Source organism: Schistocerca americana, chromosome 1, assembly GCF_021461395.2.
Source record: "Schistocerca americana isolate TAMUIC-IGC-003095 chromosome 1, iqSchAmer2.1, whole genome shotgun sequence".
Lineage (NCBI taxonomy): Eukaryota > Metazoa > Arthropoda > Insecta > Orthoptera > Acrididae > Schistocerca > Schistocerca americana.
The window spans coordinates 632,182,561-632,203,493 of NC_060119.1; positions in this window are offsets into that span (position 1 = coordinate 632,182,561).

Genomic DNA, 20,933 nt, shown 5'->3' on the forward strand with positions numbered 1-20,933 from the left:
CAACCGCGTAAGTAAATTTTGTTGCTTTTATGCTTCACCCGATTTCGTATTTAATGGTTGTAAAAAAGTACTGTACTGTCTTGCCAGTATGTTGCATCTTACATCTGACTTGATTGTAAATTTCAGCTATATCTCTGTCCTCATCCCACTAATGTTTGCGTCAAACACTGTATCGCCTTATCATCAGTATATTTCATTCCTTTCTCTGGTTATGCAAAATACTCTACTGCATTAACATGGGTAAATTTCATCTCCGCATTTGTAATATATTACAGGTGGAATGCAAATGATAAAGGTTCAACTAAAAGTACTATAGATATTAAATTTGCTATAAACAGATAACACTCCAAAGAAACTTAGATGCATACTTAGTGCAATGTGCACCTTAACGTACACTCTACCTATGACAAAGGATATTCAGAAATTTAATTGTACAATGTTTTTACATTTACTACTCTAACATTTGTCACATTAATATTTTTTTCCTATTTTGATCCATACACAATACAAAAATACTCAAGATATAAAAAAAAAAAATACCCCAAGGAATGTTAGAGGTAGACTTCGTTGACTGAGCACTTACTCCTATACCATTCAGCAAAGAATAGGTATATGACAATAATGAGAATATTGATAAGTCTAACATTAATTACTTTGACGTTATCAGTCTATGTAGTGGGTAAATGCTGCAACACCTTCCTGCCTCCGTTTTTGCTTTGCTTACCCCAGAAAAACTTCAAATGTTTGATGTGAAAGTAATACCAGATGGTTTCGATGTAAGATATATTTTAGAAGTATATATCGAATGTCCTAAAAATTCACACAACCTTCATTGTGATCTATCATTGAGCCCTGAAAAAATTATACCTCCAACTATCTGTATCAACTACAAGTCTAGTGCTCCACAAAATTAACTGCTACTTCGCATTATAAAAAAAACTGTGTAATAAACTATAGTAATCTAAACCAGTGTTTGCATTAAAAGCATGCATTTCAGGTAGGATGACCCCTTTGCAAGGGAGTATGTCAAAAAATCTAGTGAATTGATGAACTCGAAATTTAGGTTGCATCTCATTCCTTGGCGTATTACATAAATACCCTATGTGAATGATTTATATTTTTTAGTAATAGACGGAATCAGAAAAATACGACTCAGAGAAATGTGACCTAGGTTTAGCTTAACTTCTAGTTCATTATCATCTGCCGATATGCCGCCGTTTGTAGGCATATGTTCGTCATCAAAAAATGCTCAGATGATTAATACTATAATGTTTTATTATTTTGCTTCTCATGGTGCTTTTCGTGTTACCTCTCATCAGATCTGTGGCATAGAATACCAAGTAAGACAAAACAATCCTAGCCGAGAAATATACCTTTAGGATCAATAAACAGAATCTTGTCACTTATACTCGTTTACTATAAAATAAGCGCCCAAACTCGCACAGGCAGTAAATCACATTATATGGCAATCAAGTTTTCCCGGTAGGCGGTGTCAGTGACAGTATCATAATGGCAATAACAGGAGACATATCCGAGATAAGCTTACGATTATTATAAGTGCGTGTATTATTTATCCTTCAAATATACAAAAATTACGAATCCCATTATATTAATGAGTATGTAAGTGTGGCATCTCGTAGCTGTTTGGGTTCGAATGTCGCTCCGCTTAGCAGCAACTCACGCAGCAGGGGCTATCATGAATGCATGAGAGTTGCCCAGAAAGTAATGTACCGCATTTCTTTTCTTCAACATTTCCTTACTGAACATAATGAGAATTACCCACACGAAAGAATAGTGTTTTATCTACAAACCCTAACTTTCCACGTGATCTCCATCCCATTCTACAACTTCCTCCAGCTCAAAACAAGGGCGTGTACGCCCTGTCGGTACCAATCCTTGTCCTGGTCCCGCAGCCAGTGCCTCACTGTATGAATCCCTCCTCATCGTCTTCAAATGTCTTCCACAAATGATATCCTTTAACGGCCCACACAAGTGAAGTTCAAGGGGACTAGATCAGGCGTGTCAAGTGTGACAGCCGTGGATGGTCTCCCCGTGGAACACCGCCGAATCGCCTTATGATGACCTCACCCTCCGTGCCCAGCGACTAACTGTACTTCTGTCGACAGCAGATGCTCCATAGCTGCACAAGCGTTTGTGAATATTCCCCACAGATTCTATCTCTGCAGAGAGAAATTCAATGAAGGCACTTTCTTTGAAACGTACATCCACTACAGACGCTATTTTGAAAGTGTCCTGCAGCTACGCTGTCTGTCGAAAGTGACGAAAACTTAGTGAGCTCACTCAGAAGACTTCAAATAATACATACGTAACATTTCACATTCATAACACTGTTTTCGGTTGAGAAAAAAGTGGTGCATTACTTTCTGGACAACCCTCATATATGTTAGACTGTGGTACAACCAAATCACTGTTAAAGTATGAAAGTGAATATCATGCGAAGTAAAGTGAAGAAACACTTAACAGCCGCAGCTAACTATATTTACTGAATATAGATTTGTAGATGAAAAATGCACTGAAACCATGGGCAGTTTTCATACATATTACCAAAACCCTACTGTGGCAATAGTTTTTACCAACTAGTTTCAACTATTTTTCACTTTGAATATGTATCGACAAACATTTCAGTGCAAAGCAAATGACAACGGTGCACGTGGTCGCTACAGATTTCCGAGGTATGTCTGCTTAGGAAATGTTGCGTTACAGGGAGGGATGTGGAGCATCGCGGTACCACATAGACATGCTCTTGCAGCAGTTGAAAGCAACAAGTGCCCTTGTAGCGAAGACGAGAAACTGAGTCCATGTCATCTCGATTTCGGCAGAAATTGAGTGCTAGGTGCAGAAATGGTTGCATACAATCCCATGTACTTAGCGTAGTGGAGACATAATGCCGGAAATATGATAACTTTATGTAATAATGGTGCATAGTAAATTTTACAAAGTTATTACTGAGTCACAATTACACATATTAATGCATAGATAATTAAATTATAATGTCATTTCTGGTTATATACTAATTACAGTTTAGCTATAATAAACTAACATATGAATGTATTACTTAACACATGTAGGTGTAATGTGACAGCACACCAGCCTAACATAACCAACGTCCTCACATTGTTGAGTCTACCAAGGAAGTACAACAGCTAAAATATGTAACGGTACATAGGACACGACATGCTATAGTATCTATGTAGTAGGTCAAATATTAATACCAGGAAACAAATATAAACATTTCTTAATAGTCTTTTAAACCATACAATAACTGTCTCCTTATTATGAGTAGATTGGAGTTCATCTATTTAACAATTTCTATTTAACAGTTTACAATTGCAATTGGAGCAGGACGGCATAGTGCAGCGGCAAACATGGGCGGATTAGAGCTTATGAAGATGATACTACACAAAGTATAGGTATGAAAAAAACACTGAGAAATATTAATTAGGACATGATAGAAGTCCAAGAGGAAACAGGATTTACAGCTTTTACAATATCGGTACTAAATGAGCTCTGTTTCGGTATCGATGCATGGATCATTCGAAATCAAGAAATTCTTAATGTTCTTTGACATGAAAGTGCAGAAGGTCACTGCTATTTAGACCATAAATGCAATGAAATCATAGCCAAAGACATTTTTAGCTATATCACCATTTTTGTTCGGAACTCTACTTGGTATATAATATGTGCCATATTCATTTCTGTTCGGTACAAAGGTGCAATATTTCGGTTAAAACTGAATAATTTAGGTAGAGGTAGACAGAACTGAGCGACAGAGGTATGCATCAAATCCAGGTGTGTAACTAGAAGGTGGATCTCAAGCAGCGGAAGTGGAACAAGAGGCAAAGATTATGCGAACAGTTCCCCAAGATCGGGTATTATTTCGCAATGGATTACGTCTATCCTACTTAGTGGACGGTATAGTATCCATAGCATTTACGCGAAGTACAGAGAACATGGAGTGTATCTGCCAATGCGGCCAATACAACACAATCAGTCATGAAATATTATAGTACTCATAATGCGATTAACAGACACAAATTGTAAATTGCCCTCATTAGGTCATACGTCTAAGAGATTCAGGTAACTGGAAATAGTCGTATATCACTCCTGATACAATATCCAACAAACGTCACTAAAATATAGTGTAACTACACTTTGGAATATACCCTGAACCTTACCGTCGTTGTACATGGGTGAGTAATAATAGGCAGTGGTGATTTCTTCAGTAATGCTGAGTTCACGGCGCCAACAAGGATGCAACCTTCACGTGTAAGATCGCCTGTAAAGAGCGAACATTATGCTGCAATTTCGGTACAGCTTTTGGGTACAGCCACAGCATCTAGCAATATATGAATCCATATGAATTCACATATGTGTTAGTACAGATAATGCTAGTTGCAGCACAGAGTATCACTCAGGTCGTATACTGATGAAAACGAAAATCTTACTTAATAAAAGAGCATTTATTGTAGAAAATATATTTTATTTAAAAATCATACGACTTTTGTGGAGGCTGTGTTACAGAAAACTGGATTATAGGTTCAAAGACTTCCAGTTCAGGGCAATTACAGATGCGTACAGTTGCGAGTTCTCAAAAGAGAAAGTTGTTGTTGTTGTCTTCAGTCCTGAGACTGGTTTGATGCAGCTCTCCATGCTACACTATCCTGTGCAAGCTTCTTCATCTCTCAGTACTTACTGAAACCTACATCTTTCTGAATCTGTTTAGTGTATTAATTTCTTGGTCTCCCTCTACGATTTTTACCCTCCACGCTGCCCTCCAGTACTAAATTGGTAATCCCTTAATGCCTCAGAACATGTCCTACCAACCGGTCCCTTCTTCTTGTCAAGTTGTGCCACAAACTCCTCTTCTCCCCAATTCTATTCAATACCTCCTCATTAGTTATGTGATCTACCCATCTAATCTTCAGCATTCTTCTGTAGCACCACATTTCGAAAGCTTCTATTTTCTTCTTGTCCAAACTATTTTTCGTCCATGTTTCACTTCCATACATGGCTACACTCCACACAAATACTTTCAGAAACGACTTCCTTACACTTAAATCTATACTCGATGTTAACGAAATTCTCTTCTTCAGAAACGCTTTCCGTGCCAATGCCAGTCTACATTTTGTATCCTCTCTACTTCGACCATCATCAGTTATTTTGCTCCCCAAATAGCAAAACTCCTTTACTACTTTAAGTGTCTCATTTCCTAATCTAATTCCCTCAGCATCACCTGACTTAATTCGACTACATACCATTATCCTCGTTTTGCTTTTGTTGATGTTCATCTTATATCCTCCTTTCAAGACACTGTCCATTCCGTTCAACTGTTCTTCCAAGTCCTTTGCTGTATCTGACAGAATTATAATGTCAAAACCTCAACGTTTTTATTTCTTCTCCATGGATTTTAATACCTACTCCGAATTTTCCTTTTGTTTCCTTTACTGCTTGCTCAATATACAGATTGAATAACATTGGGGACAGGCTACAACCCTGTCTCACTCCCTTCCCAACCGCTGCTTCCCTTTTATGCCCATCGACTCTTACAACTGTTACAACTGCCATCTGGTTTCTGTACCAATTGGTGGAAAACTTCTAACACGGAATGAAACGACCACTGTCGTTATTTCAGAATTTGATCACCAATGGATAAAAAAAAGTACGAAGTAATCGTAATGCCGTGTACTGCCGGGGCGCTGCTTAACATCTAGAAGCAAGTACTTTTAACCACTTGCCGATTGTAGTGTATAATAGTCTGTAGATCTAGTCGTACTGCCATGATGAGAGTCGTGCCCTCGAGAATCCCAAAAAATGCAGTTAAGAATGGATGCCACGACATATCGGCATCTACGTCTACATGATTACTCTACAATTCATATTTAAGTGTCTGGCGGAGGGTTCGTCGAACAACCTTCAGACTATTTGTTTTCCGTTCCGGTCACGAATAGTGTGTGGGAAAAAGATCTCACCGCAACGGAGAACATCTCCGTTTTAATGATTGCTATTGCAACTCGTCTATCAGGTCCGTGAGACTATGTCCCCTATTTCGTGATGACACACAACCAGCTGCCCTCCTTTGTACTTGTTCGATGGAAAGATTCCCGTACCGTACAGCAGTACTCCAGCAGAGGACGGACTAGTGTAACACAGGCAATATCTTTTAGCAGACTGCTTGCATCTTCTGAGTATTCTGCCAATAATACACAGTACTTCAGTTGCCTTCCCCACAACTTTATCTGCGTGATCGTTCCTACTTAAGTTGTTCGTAATTGAAGTTCCTAGCTATTTAGTTGATTTGACAGCCTGTAGATTCGTGTGCTTACTCGTGTATCCGAAATTTCACGGATTCTTTTTCGTAGCTATGTCGATGATTGCAACATATCCTCATTAAGAGTCAATTGCCAATTTTCACACCGTTCGGACATCTTGTGTAAATAACTTTTGAATTGGTTTTCATTTTCTGACGAATTTCATAGTCGGTAAATGACAGCATCACCTGCAAATATATTCTAAGAATTCTCCACAGTTTGTCTCCTAAATTCCGTATATTCATTCTAACGCAAAACTGTAAAAAAAAGACTCACAAGGGAGGAATTATTCAAATGGGACGGAAATTGGCAGATGTGATTTACATGTACAGACAAACAAATAATTACAATTTCAGAAATGTTGATTCATTCCAAAGAAAAACTTTTGCAAACTCAACAAATAAATAACACGTTCGTCCACTATTGTCTTTATGCAAGCAGTTATTCGGCTCGGCATTGGCTGATTGAGCTGTTGGATATACTCCTTGGGGATACCGTGTCAAATTAAATCTAATTGGCGCGTTAGATTGTCCAAATTCCAAGCTGTTTGGTGGGCCCTGCCTGTAATTCTCCAAACGTTCTCAAATGAGGAGGGTTCCACCGACCGTGTAGGCGTAAGTAGGATTTGGCAAGCACGGAGACAGCAGCAGAATCTCTCACCTTGTGCGGGCAGGCATTATCTTGTTGAAACGTAAACCCAGGATGGCTTCCCATGAAGGGCAATAAAATGGGCCGTAGAATACCGTAGACGAACCACTATGCTGTAAGGGTGCCGCGGATGACAACTGAAGTGGTTCTGCTATGAAAACAAGTGGCATTCCAGACCATCACTCCTGTTTTCGGACTGTATGGGGAATGTTGGTATCCTACTGTCTGGGGGGGATCCCAAACAGTCTTCGCTGGTCATTGATGCTTATTCCGAAGTACAAATCATCCTTGAAGACAATTCTACTGCAATAAATGAGATTCCAGGCCGCAGATGTCCTTGGAGACGCCTCAGAGAACGCCAGGATACCAAGCTGACTATCGCTCGCCATAAGATCAGACATCGAGGAGTGGTCTGGGGTGCCATTTCTATTCATAGGAGGACCATCATCCCACACCTCACCCACATTTGATTGTCATCTGCGGCATCATTACGGCATTGCGATAAGTCGACGATAGCTACGCACCGTTTGGTTGCTCTTCACGGCAAGCCATCCAAGTCTTACATTAGCAAGATAATGCTCGTCTTCACACAGTGACAGTTTCTATTAATTGTCTTCAAGCTTGCCGAGCCCTATCTTGGTCAGCAAGGGCGCCGGATCTCTTCCCATTTGAGAAAGATTGTAACATTATTTTAGCATTATCGGCAATACCTCGCAACTAGGTCGAAATTTTGGAGATTTTGATGATCTAAAGAGCCAACTGGACAGATTTTGGCATGATACACCTTAGAGGGTCATAAAAGAACTCTAGCAACCAGTGCCAATTCGAATAATTGCTTGCATCATGGCCAGGCTTGGACCTAAGCGTTACATAATTTCTCAATTTGTGAAACACATACTCTTGGATAAATCATCAAAACTTTCTCTAATTGTAATCGTTTTAATTTCTTCGTCATGCTGTAGTGGGACGTGAAATTGAAGCGTCACCCATCCACCAGTGTCAGCCCAGTTTGCAGGTGAATATAAGTTAATTTACTGTTTTGTTTATGTATTTTTGCAATATTTGTAATGGCTGTGAATTATCTAAAGTTTTGTAATTATTTTTTATGTTTCATGTACGGAGAGGGCGGCGCAACGAACGGAGACAGCATCTTCGCTGCCGGGGCCAGAGAGAAAATTGCTGGCCACCATACGTCGCGGGTCGACAGCCAAGGAGCAACAGAAGATCCTGAAACCGAGTTGTTGCGTCGTGCTTCTAAAAATTAAAAAATTGAGAATTTGTAATGTTTCTACAACAATGACGTCATAGAAAGTTTAATCATGTTGTAAATGTTCAGTTCTATCTTGTAAAGGCTTAGGTTCACGTCTATATGTAGGAAGATAATAAACTAGTGGATGCTACTAAAGTTTAAATACGTGTTCCGGGAATTTATTTATGAAGAATTATGTTACGTATTTTATTTGACAAGATTATTAATTTTTGACAGCGTTCATCGCGAGTGTGATTCTTATAAGTTTATTCAATGTGGTTCTAATATTTATTAAAACAGATCACTTGCATTGATATAATTTCTGAGAAGAAACAAACGACATCTAAATTGAAAAAGTTTACGCAAACCAATTGGACTGAGTGACGAAATTCTGCGCATACAACTCAAATGATAATGTTTTACAGTTTCGTTCAAGAACCATTTAGAGACAATTTAAAAAGAATTTAAATAATTTTGAAGTGTGTTGTAACTGATGTAGGTGACGAAGTCTGCACATGGTCATATGTCAAAAGAAAACCATTTATACAAATTTACGTCGTTACACTACAGTGTGTCGCTTTCTTTTCTCCTTTTTTTCCCCCTTAGAATGTAGTATATAAACAGCGGAGGACCTGTAACACTTACTTTGTGAACACCAGATGTCATTTATGTTTTACTCGATAACTTTCAGTCGATTGCTACTGTTTACGACGTTTGTGACAAGAAATTGTGAATCCAGTCGCACACCTGAGACGATACTCCATAGGTGATCAATCTGATCTGAAGTCTTCCGTGAGCAACTGTGACGACAGCCTTCTGGAAATTAGTTTCAGTTCCCCTATAGATGATACTCATTACTTTGTGCGAATGAAGATCTACTTGTGTTTCATAGGCTCGATATTATCTCAGTCTCTGCTGACTGTGTGTCGATAGACCGTTTTATTAGAGGAATTTTATACCGCTCAAACACAGTATGTGTTCCAGCGCTCTTTTGCAGTTCGACGTTCGAGGTAGTGGTCTGTAATTCGTCGTATTTCTACTATTTCCTTTCTTGACTATTTGTGTGACCTGTGGAAATATCCAGGATTGAATTATGGATATTTGTTGAGCGAGCGGTTGTATATGATTGCTAAGTATGGAGTTATTCTGTCAACAAACTCTGAAGGAAAACTAACTGAAATACAATCTGGATCCGAAGTGATTTAAGTGATTCATCTCGCTTCGGTACACTGACGATGATTGCTTCTAAGTTACTCATCTCCGCAGGTGTACTTGATTTAAATTCTAGACTATTTATTTCATCTCTTTTGGTGAAGGAACTGTGAAATTCTGTGTTTCGTAACTTAACTTTAGTGTTGAAACGTCCCCTTGGAAAAATTATAAATGACTGGGCTTAAACTGACACACAATATTTTTAGCACAACGCAATCTGACTTTCAAAAATCCCTACAAAAGAATACAAAAGAATGGCCCTGACTAACCTTTCATGAATCACTTACCTCACAAAAATCTTCGTAACTCGAACTACTGCAATACAGCGAGCGCCACTACTGCCAGCTAAATAAAAGATTCAACCTACCGAAGGCACTAACTACTGATAGGCACAGTTAGCAAATGAAAGATTTTGATAGAGAACAAACAATGTATTTACCTTAAGAGTGTTCAAAAGTCATAATATATATAGCAGTTCATGACATCCATTCTTACAAATGTACTGTTTCTGATGAACACACGTCCAGATCAAGTGCTCTCAAAATCCGCCATCTCACTTCCCCACATCCACCATTGCTGGCGGCTCACCTCCAACTGCGCAACGCTACGCTGTTAAAATCCAGCTGCCCAACACTACAATGGCAGACAACAATGCAAACTAGCCACAGACTGCACACAGCACAGCCAGTGATTTTCATACAGAGCGCTACGTGGCGTTACCAATAAGATAACCTAAACAGCCTACTTACAGTGTCACTGTCCAGATTACGATTGGTATCTCGCAGCAAACGTGTTGATTGGGTCATGCCGCTGGGGTTCTGTACATATGGCCTGACTCTCTTTGGATTTTCTGGCAGATTTCGAGACTGAGTTTCGCTGCTAAAACTATTAAAAGAATCTGGCATTGAGACCGTACTAACTTTCGATATTCAGTAAAAGATTGCCGGTCTGGAATATTTTGCGTTCGTTTGACTCTGGCATTTTTTTCCATTGCTTCTCCAACAGTTTACTGACCATGGGGGACCAATATCATATTTTGTTGATTTTATTTGTCACAAATTCCTCAATTGCCGCCGATTACTATTTCTTTGAATTAAGACCTCAGTCGGTCTACGCTTACATAGTTTGGAATGGGTGGAGACTGTCTCTTAGGAAGGCGACAAGCGAATTTATATCTGCTTTCTTAAATATATTTATTTTGTGATCGTTTTTACTAATTTGGAAAGTTAGGGTGTTCAGTATCGCTACAATGACGTTTCGTCACTAATACCTGTATCCTTCATGATGATCTTATTTATTCAGGATTATTTTGTGGAAATTGAACGTGGTGGGGGAGGAAGAGAAGGGAAAGGGAAGGGACTATTTATATCATTTGCATCTTGACTTCATGCAGAATCAGCAGTGACCAGTGAAAAATGTGTGCTATACCTCAACTCGAACCCGGCATCTCCCGTTTACTACGCATTTGTGTTAACCGCTGCGTCTCCTGGACACAGCGTTTGCCGAAAATGCGCAGACTATGCCCGCTGTCTTGTCAGCCAAATTATGCTGCCACTTTGTGCCACCTACCCGCATTTCCCACCTTACGTCCTCCACGCTCGCAAGTTTTAGATTCGCCCTGGAGATCGAACGTAAATGTACATCCGCACTGAAAGTCGCGGGTTCATTGCCCGTCGAAAGAAGGAAGGAACGAAGATTGGTTTTAACGTTCCGTTCCATCGACATCCAGATTATTAGAGACGGAGCAGAAGCTCAGATTGTGTCAAGGATAGGGTAGGAAATAGGCCGTGCATCCGGCATTTGTCTCTGACGACTTGGAGAAATCACGGAAAACTTAAATCTGGATGAACGGACCAGGGTTTGAACCTTCATCCTCCCGAATGCGCACCCAGTGTACTAACCACTGCGTCACCTCGCTCGGTCGTTGCCCATCGACGCGAATCAGTTACATGAATGAGTGGTGTCTGTCCTTTCGAGAACGTTCATCATGCGTTCATGGTGCTTCTTGGTTAGGTGGCCGTAGTTTGTAGTCACTTGAGTTGTTAAATGTTTTTCTCCTGTGCTAGTTGGAACCACGCATTGTGAGTCGTTACGTGGCTCTGTAAGAATTTAAACACCGGGTTAAGTGCACTGAAGGGCACTGAGTGATCAGCCGTCGCGCTTTATATGACGTCCGATGTTTTTTCTTACCTTTTTTTGTAATGTCTGAATCTGGTAGTAGCTTGTAATTAATTTCTATGTTTAAATCTCCTGTAAAGTGCCCCATGCCCGCGATCGTAATTTGGTGTGCAGCAAGTGTTTTTCTTAGTGTGTAGTTCCGTTGTTTGTTTAATGTCCGTCAGCGGTATACTAGTGGGCGGCTGTCATTTCCTATTGTGGAGGCCCGACATTCTAGTATTTGCGCTGTTGTCGTATCGGAGGTGTATAGGTTGTGATGTCCGTTACTTGTGCCTTGTGCGCTGATGTTATCTCCTAGTACACGCGGAACCAAGTCGGTAACCGCGGATTTGAGTGTAGGACATAGATTTTCCCTTCCTGCTTTGTTTAAGTGTCTTCCAATTTCATTTAATGCTTCTACAAAGTAGAAAAATTTATTTTTTAACGTATTCGGTCTAATGAAAATTACAACCTTTCTCTACCGAAACATTTAACATACATCTGTTCTAAACATATACCGTTTGTAGATTACCTAAATTTTGATAATCCAAGGAGAGAGAAACAAAAAGAAACTGTTTCCATAAAATTTCACCTTGCTGCCTTTTTTTGTTTACGTATACTGTTGACTGTGGTATCACTTCATCGCATAATCATTATCGTCATCATCATTGTAACAGAACAGCTGTTTCTTCCGGATGTGGTGCGGTTTCACCGGCCGGAGTGGCCGAGCGGTTCTAGGCGCTATAGTCCGGAACCGCGCGACCGCTACGGACGCAGGTGTGAATGCTGCCTCGGGCATGGATGTGTGTGATGTCCTTAGGTCAGTTAGGTTTAAGTAGTTCTAAGTTCAAGGGGACTGATGACCACAGCAGTTAAGTCCCATAGTGCTCAGAGCCATTTGAACCATTTTTGGTGCGGTTTCCGAGATTGTGATTCCAGTGGGAAGACGCAAGAATGTTATAAGGTTTCTTGTTTTCAAGGATACCGTTTGCCCGCCGGTCTCTCATTGGCTGTGTAGAACCAGCAGCTGACAACATTTCTGCACTGAACAAGCAGGTACACCGCTGGCCCCAATCTCGATTTTTGTATGTCCTGCCGAAATGCTTGCTGTTGTTGAGTATTTAACCAGTTTTTGAGTTGATTCTAATTAGGCAAACTGCAGCTTAAACGTGGTAGACGTTCATAAAAAGCATCCAACGTCGCGTAGTGCTTCTCTTGAGCAGCAGTGAAAAGTGGACGGCAATATCTTCCAGGATGCAGGTTATATGTAACAGCAGCAATTAATACATAAACAGAAGATCAAAATCACGATTCAGTCCAATTCTTGAAACCGTGATGTAGCTATGTCTGTTGATATTATCTGCAAAACGTTTGTTTCCGATGTAATTTTTTCTTGCGATAACAACTGCAGTCAGTTTAATGTGATTTATTTCGTTTTTAGACACTTCTTTCTGGATTAGTATTCTTTATCGTTTGATCTAAATGTCATTAGCCCATTCCAGAGCTGTTTGAAAGCTGGTAACGTTTTTGCGCCATATTATAATAATTGAACAACGACCGAATTTATCATTTACAACCCAAGTAGGAAATAATTACAGTTTCCCGTAAAGAAAAAATTATTGATTTGGGTTCGGAATCAAGTACTGGTTTTCGAAGGAGAAGATTTTTGCTTTTGAGTGTAACCTTTACTTAAAAAAGGAACGTAAATGTATGTGCATGGTATCCATATTTTTGCGAACTTTTATTACAAATCTGTTCAAATACAATAAAAAAATTGTAGGGTGATAAAATTTAATATTATGTCCTCCGATGTTTTACAAAACTGTCAATTTTTAAGCAGAGCATTAGATTGTTTTAGTCGCCACTACATAGTTTCTTGCACGCATATCCCTTGCGCTAGCGCTGCGAGTCAAATGTGACTTGACTGGACGAGAAAGTTCGATAGAGAGTATCTAGAGCTTCGGTGTATCGACATATCTCGAGCCTGTTTGAACGCAAGCATCATTTCCTACGCCCTAATCTTCGGTATTGTCGAAAATAAATTTGTATAATTCATCAATAGTCACAGCTCCATCTGTAAATGTAAGACGATTACTATACTAACCTATTAAAGCAAAAACTTTGACCTCAGCAGCAACTGCGTAATCTGGAATACTAGGCGACCTTGTATTTTCAGAATTACGAATCTTTGGAAAAACCCCGTCTTATAACCGGGTAAATACAATAATTGTCCATTGATTTGGGTAGCCGGCCACCAGAATAAAATCATATATCTTGTTATAATTTGCTGGGTGCTCGTTTTACATAATCCATTTTGATTAAGTCGGTACTTGTGCTGTTAACTGGCCACGTTTGTCTGTTCTATTTTTCCTGATGCAAACTTTTCGGCGTTCCCATTTATAATATTCTAATCGTGCCCGCTATAGAAAGTCTACCTTGGCTTTCTAGAAGTAGCAAGTAATTATTTTACTAAATTGTTACAAAATGTTCACTGTGTCTAATTCTGTTATCATTGTTTAACGAATTTTATTATTCATGCGCGTTTCCTTCCTATAACATTATATTTTGTCGTTAAAATTTTGTAATCAAGTTGGCCTCCGTTGTTGTATAGTTTTTGTATTTTGATTTCGTTTTGGTTCAATGTAATAACTTTATAGGAATTTTTTTGGAATAATGACTAAATTGTGAATAAGCAAATGTGAAATCTGAGGAATTATGGGCAGAATTCACGCCCAAGAAATCTATGTTGCAAACTTTTTATGTTAACCTCGTCTTGTACGTTATTTTTGGTGCCTTGTAGTTTACACTTCCAGTCAAAACAGCAAATCAGAAAAATTGTAAGCACTTTCGTCATTTCGCAGGAAGAGGTCTCAGATATTGGGTGCCTAACTTCGATTGTTTAACTTATGCATTTGAAGGTTAATAAGTTTGTTGAACCGTATTGTCACCTTCAGGATTGCCACACAGTGGATATTTAAAGTTTAAGAGTGCGTTAACGTGTTTTCCTCACAGTACTTGATATTTTAGTAATTATTATATCCACTACGACCTATAAATGAAGGACATACTTGTTACCTGTATTGTATATGTACTTCTGACTCCTCTCTGGAACGCGCTGTAATAATATCTTTCTTTTTAATTGTTTATCCCCCCCCCCCCCCTCCATGAATCATGGACCTTGCCGTACCGTAGGTGCTACCACAACGGAGGGGTATCTGTTGAGAGGCCAGAAAAACGTGTGGTTCCTGAAGATGGGCAGCAGCCTTTTCAGGAGTTGCAAGGGCAACAGTCTGGATGATTGATGTGGCCTTGTCACACCACCCAAAACGGCCTTGCTGTGCTGGTACTGCGAACGGTTGAAAGCAGCCGTAATTTTCCCCGAGGACATGCAGCTTTACTCTATGGTTAACTGATGATGGCGTCCTCTTGGGTAAAATATTCCGGAGGTAAAATAGTCCGCCATTGGGATCTAAGGGTGGGACTACTCAAGATGACGTCGTTATCAGGAGAAAGAAAACTGACGTTCTACGGATCGGAGGGTGGAATATCATATCCCTTAATCGGGCAGGTAGGATAGAAAATTAAAAAGGGAAATGGATAGGTTAAAATTAGATATAATGGGAATCAGTGAAGTTCGGTCGGACGAGGAACAAGACTTTCGGTCAGGTGAATACAGGGTTGTAAATATAAAATCAAATAGGAGTAATGCAGGAGTAGGTTTAACAATGAATAAAAAAATAGGAGTGCGGTTAGCTACTATAAACAGCATAGTGAAGGATTATTGTGGCCAAGATAGACACGAAGCGCACGCCTACTACAGTAGTACAAGTTTATATGCCAACTAGCTCTGCAGATGACGAAGAAATTGATGAAATGTATGGTGAGATAAAAGAATTGATTGGCGACTCCATGGAGTGTCCTGTGCACCACGACCAGATAATGGATATAAGGTCGAATTTTTTGTTTTATTAACCGCAAAATCGATTTTCGATCACTTAGTGACCATCCTCAGTGCTGTAATATACAATTTAAATTGGTAGGCACTGGTGTTAACAAGCCTGTTGACACCAGTGCCTACCAATTTAAATTGTATATTACAGCACTGAGGATGGTCACTAAGTGATAGAAAATCGATTTTGCGGTTAATAAAACAAAAAATTCGACCAATGCTGTCTCTCCCTCTAAGTATATGAGATAAAAGAAATTATTCAAATAGTGAAGGGAGACGAAAATTTAGTAGTCATGGGTGACTGGAATTCGATAGTAGGGAAAGGAAGAGAAGTAAACGTAGTAGGTGAATGTAGATTGGGAGTAAGAAATGAAAGAGGTAACCGCCTGGTAGAATTTTCATCAGAGGATAATTTAATCATAGCTAACACTTGGTTCAAGAATCATGAAAGCAGGTTGTATACATGGAAGAAGCCTGGAGATACTAGAAGGTATCAGATAGATTATATAATGGTAAGACAGAGATTGAATTTAATTGATGGATCAAAATGTCTCTGAGCACTATGGGACTTAGCTTCTCAGGTCATCAGTCCCCTAGAACTTGGAACTACTTAAACCTAACTAACCTAACAACATTACACACATCCATGCCCGAGGCAGGATTCAAATCTCCGACCGTAGCGGTCGCCCGGTTCCAGACTGCAGCGCCTAGAACCGCTCAGCCACCCCGGCCGGCATTTAATTAATGAAAGGAGAAATTATAAAACTGCGGTAAATGAAGCAGGCAAAAAGGAATACAAACGTCTGAAAAAATGAGATCGACAGGAAGTGCAAAATGGCTAAGCAGGCGTGCCTAGAGGACAAATGTATGGGGTGAGATAGAAAATGCCTACTGGTAAATTAAACAGACCTTCAAATTTAAGAGAACCACTTGTATTAATATCAAGAGCTCAGATGGAGACCCAGTTCTAAGCAAAGAAGGGAAAGCAGAAACGTAGAAGGAGTATATAGAGTGTCTCTACAAGGGCGATGTACTTGAGGACAATATTACGGATATGATAGACGACGTAGATGAAGATGAAACGGGAGATATGATACTACGTGAAGAGTTTGACAGAGCACTGAAAGACCTAAGTCCAAACAAGGCCCCCGGAGTAGACAACATTTCATTAGAACTACTGACAGCCTTGGGAGAGCCAGTCCTGACAAAACTCTATCATCTGGTGAGCAAGATGTAAGAGACAGGCGAAATACCCTCAGACTTCAAGACGAATATCGTAATTCCAATATTAAAGAAAGCACATGTTGACAGATGTGAAAATTACCGAGCTATCAGCTTAATAAGTTACGGCTACAAAATACTAACGCGAATTCTTAACAGACGAATGGAAAAACTACCACGGGGAAGATCACTTAGGATACCGTAGAAATATTGGAACAGAGGCAATACTGTCCCTACGACTTATCTTAGAAGATAGATTAAAGAAAGGCAAACCTACGTTTCTAGCATTTGTAGACCTAGAGAAAGCTTTTCACAATGTTGACTGGAATACTCTCTTTCAAATTCTGAAGGTGGCAGGGGTAAAATACAGGGAGCGAGATGCTGTTTACAATTTGTACGGAAACCAGATGGCAGTTATAAGAGCCGAGGGACATGAAAGGGAAGCAGTGGTTGGGAAGGGAGTGAGACAGGGTTGTAGCCTCTCAATTTGTAAATTGAGGAAGCAATAAAGGAAACAAAAGAAATATTTGGAATAGGTATTAAAATTAATGGAGACGATATAAAAACTTTCATGTTCGCAGATGACATTGTAATTCTGTCACAGACAGCAAAGGACTTGGAAGAACAGTTGAACGGAATGGACAGTGTCTTGAAAGGAGGATATGAGATGAACATCAACAAAAGCAAAACGAGGACATTGGAATGTAGTCGAATTAAGTCGGTTGATGCTGAGGGAATTAGATTAGGAAATGAGACACTTAAAGTAGTAAAGGAGTTTTGCTATTTGGGGAGCAAAATAACTGATGATGGTCGAAGTAGAGAGGATACAAAATGTAGACTGGCAATGGTAAGGAAAGCGTTTCTGAAGAAGAGAATTTCGTTAACATCGAGTATAGATTTAAGTGTAAGGAAGTCGTTTCTGAAAGTATTTGTGTGGAGTGTAGCCATGTATGGAAGTGAAACATGGACGATAAATAGTTTGGACAAGAAGAGAACAGAAGCTTTCGAAATGTGGTGCTACAGAAGAATGTTGAATATTAGATAGGTAGATCATATAACTAATAGGAGGCATTGAGTAGAATTGGAAAGAAGAGGTGTTTGTGGCACAACTTGACTAGAAGAAGGGATCGGTTGGTAGAAAATGTTCCGAGTTATCAAGAGATCACCAATTTAGTATTGGAGGGCAGCGAGGAGGGTAAAAATCGTTGAGGGAGACCGAGAGATGAATACATTAAGCAGATTCAGAAGGATGTGGGTTGCAGTAGGTACTGGGAGGTGAATAAGCATGCACCAAATAGAGTAGCATGGAGAGCTGCATCAAACCAGTCTCAGGACTGAAGACCGCAACAACAATAGAATTGTTTATATTTTATGGCTGCAGTAATTTACTAATCCTCTAAAAAAGTTTCTGCCTTTTGAAGCGAACGTTGAGGAACTTGGAGCCTACACGGTCGCAGAACCATCTGACCCTCTGGTTCAGACCATTCATGAGGCTCTGTGTGAATCCGTCCTGCCAACAGTGATACAGATGGTGAGCTCTACCTTCATTTCGCAAGCCAGGCTGGCAGTCTTTCCCAGTCGATAGACGCCCGTAAATAGAGAAAATGTCTTCCTATCCAAAGCGACACACATCATTAGTTCTGACATAAGCCGCCACCTGCAGCTGGCTGCACCCTGTGCTCTTCACAGAATCCGAAAGCGCCCGTTCCATATCCAGAATGTTCCTCCCAGTATGAACACAGAGTGCACATTGGGAAAAAATCCCCGTCTTAGCAGCCAGTTGCGTAAGGGGTTCCATTACATGCCTAACATTGGAGCTCCCAATCAGCAGTAGGCCCATCCGCCCTGAAGCTTTCTCTGGAACCGGGCAAGGGACTGTATCTGGCTCAGCATGTTTATTATCCACAGAAAGCGCCTCAGACCTGTCAGTAGAAACACGGAACCTTTAGAATGCCCCCCGCCACCCCGCCCCGCCCACCGGTAGGTTTCCCATGCCAGCTCACAATGAAGCGATCTCTCACTCGATGACGGCCGAGGGGTCTCCATCCGTAGGATCACTAAGGGAGGCAGTCACAGTAATGGACCTATAAGCGGTAAGTGAGAGGTGCTGGGATCATCCGTTGGATCGCCACGTCTCTCCCTCACAATGACGTCCATTGGCAACAGCCTCAATCTGCACTTCAGACACCTTTCACAAGAAACGTTCCACCACTGCCTGTTCCTAATCACCCTTTGCTGCAGCTCTTCAAGATCCTACAAGTGACTTTGTGCATGACATGAGAAGGCTGTAGGCGGGTGGAATGCTACGAACGCTGAGAGTGAAAGACATATGCAAGGAACTATTAGGTGCCCTACCGTGTGTCATCATACATTCAGTAGTAACTTCAACTTCGGAAAATTGTAAGTGCTTACGCAACTCAACCTAACCGTACTCACAGAAGTGTGGTGGCAGCATATTGGCTCGTTCAGATAGTTACATGTAAGATTTTATGATATGAAGGGATCTACCTTGGTTTTGTACGATATTCAGCCACATGCGTAGTATTACGACTTCCTCGGGAATGCACACCTATTCTGAACGACAGCGGGAACTTACTTGGCTCCGCTAAAATGTCGGAAGCAACAACGAAATTACTGTTTCCTGTTATGAAAAGCAGTCGCATCTACGCACTTGTAGTTAGGAGGTACGCATTTTATTAGGAGGTAGGCATTTTATTTCTTACTAATTTTTCAAATTTCTTATTTCGTCACCAATGATCGGCCATTAAATTATTTTAGTAAAGTGTATAAATTAATATGGTACCAATATTATGTTTGTGAGTGGAGAATGCCTCGCGCCATCGACAATTCTTAAATTATAGCTTCGTAATGCAGATGGAATACATTTTATACAAACGAATATCTACTTCTTCACAGGCAACTGCGCGACGATGTTTAAAAAGCGACAGTCGGCTGCGATAAGATAATCGTTATCGAAAGTTCTGTAAAGAAAATAAATTTCCAGAGATGTAACAAATACGACGCGAAATTGAATGAAGTACAATTTTGGTAAATTATCAAATAAATTATAGACATTGTGCAGTGTAATTTTGTATCGAATGTTCTTTTTACACATTTTTGTTCTGTTACGACTATCCTTCCACTCTTGAAAGTAGAAGAGTACATTGATCAGATGCGCTGGACACGTATGTAGCCGCAAATTTGCGTGTGGAAACTGCTCTAACGAAAATTGAATAATTTCGTACAAACTGTTGGTTGTTAATATCCCACGGCCAGTCAATTCAATTAAAATGCTTTTTGCGGTGAGAAATGACTCCAGTAAATAAACATGAATTCCATTTACAATTGAATACTGCACTCCGTGTGAAATCAGTAAGTCTCTTCAAATTATTGCTCTCTGTGATATGTTACTTTTGTTGGATTCCAAACCGACTCGTAGAGTAATCACTCTCAATTTAGCTAGAAATAAAATTACTGTTATTCTGACATTGCTACCACATTTGTCCGATGTTTCAGTTAATTACAGTCTCCGTAGTTTCGCACTCACATATTTTCTGTTTAACAAATAGTACACATCCTCGTCTGAGGTTTGTGAGTAGGTGTTACACTTATGTTCAATGACGAGTATTTAACAAGAGGGCATCTCCAACAGAGGCGACAGCGACTGTTGGCAATGAAACTGTTTAACAGGCATAACTAGCACACAAATTTCTTCTATTTGACACATTTCGCTCATAAGACTCGAGCATTATTAGAAATTTAGCAGTCAGGTAAAATGTCTGGTGTGTGCTCTATACTCAGCCGGATATATTGGGCGTGTGGTCGGTAAGTGCTAAATTTCTGGAGAGGGTCTGGCGAATGAGTTATGACAAATGAATGAAACCAGTATGCGAGATGTGGCTGCTAAACAATTTTCTTTAAGAATAGTTAAGAGTAAAAAAGTATGGACCAAGGAATGAGTGATGACAGACTTAAAACACATGACGACCAAATCTCGTTGTTCCTGAATGAATATGTCACTTCCCAGCTGTGTGTGAGCTGTTTTGCAACGTTGTGGGACATTTGAGGGTACCGGGGACAGAGACGAGCCCGTACCTTGTCCAACATGCAATTTTAATCTTTCAATTTCACTGAAAGTTTAGCAGTGCATAGATCAGAGATCTGGAGG